Raw genomic sequence first — 7,036 nt, forward strand, 5'->3', positions numbered from 1 at the left:
AGATCCTCTTCATTCTTGGCCAGCTGGCTCTTTCCTTCGCGTCCAGCTGGTTCATCTAATCCTTCCAATTCACCGTTTTTCCAGCTGAATTCACCTTACCTACGTTTTATGGCTTTACTGTTTATTATAGCTGCCGCTAGACGATTTTACTCAGCTGCGGGAACGCCCACAGCACTGGAAGGTTCTAGATTACTTCACGTGCTGTTATTGTACAAGAAGGTCACTATAATGGATTCCGCGCGATGATTTTATTTAGACGCGGGGAGGGCCTCGACAATGGAAGAGGCTAGATCGTAGATGTGGTGTCCTTGTACATGAAGGTCACTATAAAGCCTAATGGTCGCCCCATACCTGGTCCCATTGTCCCCATGCCGCCGCAGTGCATTCCATGTCCATTTGCTTTGACCCTCATGTACCAAATGGTCTTCAAGTTCCTGTTCCAGCGCTCATCTACGTTTCCGGCCAGGTTGGAGCATTCCGTCCTCTTAATGGTCATCTTATGTTACGGGTGGTTCTTTTTATTGTGTTTTTGTTGTCACTAAGCTAGCGCTAGACGATTTTATTCAGTCCAATGGAAGAAGCCCTGAATGGATTAAAACTACAATATATATGTATGTATGTATATACATTCCCAAAAAGTGTGTGTATAAGAAATTCCCTACGGAATATGTAACCAGTTCTACATTCGTCAAACGGCAAAAGAGCTATCAGAACAAAACAAAATAAAAAAAAAATTAAAAGAAGGGAATGAAACAAGTGCTATTTTTAGACACATTAGCACCTTTTATCATCATATCGGATGGACTCAGGATGGCTGATTGATATAATATATATATATATATATATATATATATATATATATATATATAATATCTTTTACTTTAACTTTCAATATTGATAATGGATTAATTAACTTCCGTTGATAGTCCGTTAATTTCATACATAAATTTTCCCTTATTTTCAGATATTTAGTACAGATTCTTATGAGAATATGACAATATAATTGAACCAGTCATTGTAATGCTTTCCATCAAAATAAATATGTATTATTTTATAGTGAAAAAACATATATTCTTTGCTTCGGAAGATGAATAAACGAAAATAGTATAAATACAGTATATATCTGTCGGATTACATGACAGGTTTCATTTTTTCTGACATAAGTACACCAACAATATATATAGTAGGTCTAACGCACGGTAGCTATGCTAATACGGGGTGTGGTGGGAGTTGTGCCCGATTGCATGCTTGTTTTATTACGGTTTGCGTTTGTGCACCTATATGCTCCCTTTCCTCGTCCGAAAACTTCAGAGCAAAAGAAAATACGAGTCCTTTGCCGTCTCTAGTCTTAAGGTCTATCACCAGTGATTTTGTCTTCCTGCCTATATAATTTCGTTTTCTGTTCTACTGATACTAAATTTGTACATCTCTGTTTTATGCATGTACATATATATATATATATATATATATATATATATATATATATATATAATGTGTGTGTGTGTATTTGTATGTGGACCAAAATTACGAGAAAAAAATCCACTGGTTTCCTTACTCTTATTATGTTGGACCTTTAGTGAGCATTGTTGTGTGTAGTCTTCTTTATTGTCTAACCCATTCGTGAAAGATACCACGTGTGAAGAGTAGTGAAGAATGAAATGCCGGATTGAAGAGAGATGAGTGATAGGGTACCACAGAGCTCTGTACTGTCACCACTTATGTACTTGATGGACATCAGTGATATGAAGAGAGTGGTTAACGAATGGAATAGACTTGGTAACCATGTAGTGGGCGCTGCAAGTATTGGTTGTTTTATGAGAAGGTTTACCAACTTTATGGATAGGGATGATAGGTAATACAGGACATGGTACTGCTTAATATAGAGCATATGGTCTCTTATAGTTTCCTTTATACTTATGTTCTTATGAATGGAAACGTTAGCTGATGATGCCAAGTTCGTGAAAAAGTGAAAATTGAAGGTGACTGTAAATTTCATACGGGAAGGCCTAGATAAACTTATGAATGAAGCCAGTAGTGTAAGTCGAAATACAAAGCAATGTAAAATCTTGGAAATGGGGCCATAGAGTACAAAGTATTTAAGAACTTTACATCGGGATGATTTGTCACCGGAAAATGATAGAAACAGAACAATAGGAGAGAGATATAAATTGTTTACGATAATAGGACAGATTTTTTAAATTTATCATTCTTCGTGGATATATGAATTTGCCGAACATATAAGAGAATATAGCACAAGCCGAAAACAAGTATTACTTCAAGACAAAACTTTTATATTATTTGTTTATTTGTTTGTTATTATTTGTCTTTATTATTATTTGATTATCATTTATTATTATTTATCTATTTATTTGTAAGGCTTCTATATATATTTATCTCTTTATTGAACTTGTAATACTGTTTTTTATCAACTACCATTCTTTCTTTATAGCTATCTTTCTGAAAACTTTCATTTAACACTTTTATGAACATTTTGGCGCGATAATGTTCCCTAGAATAGAGTCTGATTATATCGGCAACGAAATATAAATGCTTAAATGTTTTTACTTATATGTATTAACTGTTTACTTATGTTTTGATATGTTTCATTATAAAAAGGTCTCTATATTATAATGGGATGGCCGAGTAAAAGGATCCTTTTGTCTGTACTCTACGTAGAAGAAAGAACACAAGAAACGGAACTCGAGTGTGTTAGTCTTGTCCCCCCGTCAGACGATAGTAAGGAAAAATGAAGAGATTTAGAAACAGGGGGAGGGAAAGGAGTATTTAAGGAGAGTATCAGAAAGGATATAGATCAGCCAATCTCCCCTCCAGTTTCTCTTCTTCTTCTTGTATATCTTCTTCGTGTATATCTTCATGTATATCTTCTTCTTGTATGTCTTCTCCTTCTTCCAGTATATCTTCTTTTTTTCTCTTCTTGTATATCTTCTTCCTTTTCTTATATATCTTCTTGTTGTATATCTTCTGCTTGTATGTCTTCTTGTATATCTTCTTGTATATCTTATTCTTGTATATCTTCTTGTATATTTTCTTCCTCTATATCTTCTTCTTGTATGTCTTCCACTGGTATATCTTCTTCTTGTATATCTTCTTTTTGTATATCTTATTTTTGTATATCTTCTTGTATTTTTTTCTTCATATCTTCTTTCTCTTGTAATCTACTTGTATATCTTCTTCTTGTATATCTTTCTTTTGTATATCTTCTTCTTCTTCTTCTTCTTCTTCTTCTTCTTCTTCTTCTTCTTCTTCTTCTTCTTCTTCTTCTTCTTCTTCTTCTTCTTCTTCTTCTTCTTCTTCTTCTTGCATATCTTCTTCTTCTTCTTGCATATCTTCTTCTTCTTAAGTTCGGGAGTTCGAAAGACGACTACGACACGAGGAATGAAAAACTTCCTTCCCCCCCTCGGGCGCCTTCTGGCAGGTCCTCGTTGTCTCCTGCAGTCCTTGCCGCTGTCTCAGCTCCTTCCACGAACATTTTGCTTTTTATTCACTTGACATGGAATATCCTTCTCTGAGGCAAAAACAACACAAGATACTTGATCTAAGATCTTTCTATCACAGGTTTTCTTCGTTCTATAATTGATAATTAAAGAATAAATGAATAGATAAATAGACAAATAAGTAAGTGAAAATGATAAATACTTTATTCATCATGAAGAAATTAAACATTCAGTGCATAATTTATATAGATATATACACATCTATATATATACATAATTTATATAGATATATACACATGCACATATAACCTTATATACAAATGTATACACACATATACACATACATGTGCACATATACATATGAATTCTCTCCTTCCTTTCTACAGTGTTAGCCTAAGTGCGAACCGAGACATAAACGACACGACACAAGCGACACGACACAGGCGACGCAGTACAGAGCAAAGGCAGACTTCCTGTTACTGAACTGAAGTACAGTTTGAGCTTCTCTCTCACTTGAAATGCTGAGGTAGTACATCTAGAAGCATTTCATGTGAGATAGAGAAGTTCAAAGTGTACTTTAATTCAGCAACAGGAAGTTTTTCTTTGCTCTATGCTGCGTCACCTCTGTCGCCTGCATCGCCTGCATCTCCTGTGTTTCCTGCGTAGCCTGTGTTTCCTGCGTAGCCTGTGTTGCCTGTGTCGCCTGCGACACCTGTGTCGCCTGCGTTACCTGTGTCTCCTGTGTCGTCTGTGCCTCCTGTGTTGTCTGCGTCGCCTGTGTTGCCTGTGTCACCTGTGTCGCCTGCGTTTCAGTTTGTGCATAGGTTTGATTACTCATGTGGTTCTTCTGAATCATCGCATCCTTCTCAACTTCTCAGCTCGGGCAGCGTGACTCTGAATTACCACGAGCATAAGAGTTCTGTCGGTAGCAGTGTTTCTGTATGCATCCCTGTCTAATTCCCTGTCCACCTTCCTGTATGTTGGATGCCTCCCCACCCCACTCTGTGGTGAAACTGTCTTTTTCAATTATATCTTTTCTTTTCGTTTATTTTCTTTTTGAATCTCTTATTCCGGCATTCCATTAACATCCATTTCACTGTTACTACAATTATCAGTCGCTTATTCCTATATTCTCATGTTCCTGCATTACTGTGTTATTTCACCTTATATTATTTGTTCCTTTATTCCTCTGGTCTTCAAGTCTCTAGTCTTTAACAGTACTTATTCGTTTATCTCTCTCTCTCTCTCTCTCTCTCTCTCTCTCTCTCTCTCTCTCTCTCTCTCTCTCTCTCTCTCTCTCTCTCTCTCTCTCTCTCTCTCTTATTCATTCATTTATTTATTTTTAGAAAATAATTTTCATCAGCCATTGACCCTTTCAATGAAGCTCTTCTCATCCTCCTTACCTATTGGTGGTACCCTGAACAAATGCATAAGTTAACAATTAGTGGGTCAACCGAGACAGAAAAAGAAAGAAAAAAAATTCCAACTCCAAGTCTACGAAATCGGTTGTTGACAATGTCATATTGCGCTTCATACAGCCTATGATTTCGAACCCGAACAGGGCGAATCTACGTCACACCTGAGCTCAGCCTATGTAAATATGTTTTTCATGAATTAGATTCTGGTTCTCTCTCTCTCTCTCCCTGTCTGTCTCTCTCTCTCTCTCTCTCTCTCTCTCTCTCTCTCTCTCTCTCTCTCTCTCTCTCTCTCTCTCTCTCTCTCTCTCTCTCTCTCTCTCTCTCTCTCTCTCTCTCTCTATCTATCTATCTATCTATCTATCTATCTATCTATCCATCTATCTGTCTCTCTCTATCTGTCTCTCTCTCTCTGTTTCTCTCTCTGTTTCTCTCTCCCTCCAGTATTTTATAAAAAGAAAGAGAAAAAGAAAAAATCACGTTTCTTTTCTAACAGATTTTTTTCCATTTTTTCATCAACCCTCTCCCTTCATCATTCCTTTCTCTCTGACAATGTCTCCCTGTCTTATCTTTCCTCTCAACCAATAGGGACAAATACCACGAGAACGCATAGCCGCACTTGCCCTTCCTCTCCATCCCTGAAACTACTTCTTAAGAAGTTCCCAGGACTTCCCAGACACTCAGAAAAAAAAAAAAAAAAAAAATCTCGGACTCTCATTTCACAAAGGTTTCTATTCCCAGTGTAAATGTTACCCAACTTGGCGGACCTTTCCCACAAACAATTATTTCTCATCGCCGATTATTCTCTCACCACTGACAGACATGCATCATCACAGCTGCACATTAACTGGTGCTGCTCACTTGTTTCGTTCCCACTGAGTCTTCTCCTCCTCCTTTTCCTCTTGCTCCTCTTCCTTTTCCTCCTCTTCTTCTTTTTCTTCCTTTTCCTCTCCCTACTTCTTTTCGTCTTCCTCTTCCCCCTCCTCTTCATTGTCTTCCTTTTCCTCTTCCTTTTCTTCCTCCTCTCTTCCTTTTCTTCCTTTCCCTCTTCCTTGTCTTCATTTCACTCTTCTTTTTCTTCCTTTCCTCTTTCTCGTCATCTTCCTCTTCTTTCTTCTCTTCCGCTTACTCCTCCTTCCTCGTCTTCCTCCTTTTCCTCTTCCGCTTCCTTTTCTTCCTTTTCCTCTTCATCCTCCTCTTCCTCTTCTTTCTCCTTTTCCTCTTCTTTCTCCTTTTCCTCTTCCTCTTCTTCCTCATTTTCCTCTTCCTCCACCTTTTTATCTTCCTCTTCCTCCTCCTTTTCCTCCTGATCTTCCTTCTCTTCCTCCTTCTCTTCATCCCCCCTTTTCTTTTCTTCTTCTCATCCTCTTGCTCCACCTCCATATCTCTCTCTTCCTCTCCACCGTCCTCCTCTTTCTTTTGTTCTCCTCTTGTACTCCCTTCTTCTTTTCTTCCTCTTTATCCTCCTTCTCTATATCATCCTTCTTTTTCCTCTTTTCTTCATCTCTTCCTGCTCTTCCTTCTCCTTTTCCTCCTCATCCTCTTTTTTCTCTTCTTTTCTTCTCTTCCTCCTCCTGCTCCTCCTCCTCCTGCTTTTCCTCCTCCTCCTCCTATTTTCCCTTTCTTTTTCTCTCTTCCTCCTCCTCCTTTTTCTTTTTCTTTCAGAGCTTGGGAGAGTTCTTTCAGCTGATTTAAATCGCCCGGAATTAGCCAGAATGAATACACACATCGACCTACGCACTTGGGCTTTCCTAAGGGCGGTTCACTCGTTTGTTTTGTCACGGCTAGGGTCAGGTCAACCTGTGGGAGCAGACCTCGGCTTAACGTTGGTGGTCTTAATCCACTGATATCCAGTTCAAAATAAACTTTACCCCTCAGGTACATGATATTACCCGTTCTTAGACTAAACAAAATACATAAGGCATACATGCATATAAACATGCATACATACATACGTACATACATACATGCATATTAATATATACCTGCATGCATATATACATATATACATATATAAATACATACATATTAATATATACGTACATGTATATATACATTATACATCCATACATACATGCATACATCCATACATACATGCATACATACATATTAATATATACGTACATACATTTATACATACATTTATACATCCATACATATATACAT

Source organism: Oratosquilla oratoria, chromosome 13, assembly GCF_046742065.1.
Source record: "Oratosquilla oratoria isolate Oo_2021 chromosome 13, ASM4674206v1, whole genome shotgun sequence".
NCBI classification, from domain to species: Eukaryota; Metazoa; Arthropoda; class Malacostraca; order Stomatopoda; family Squillidae; genus Oratosquilla; species Oratosquilla oratoria.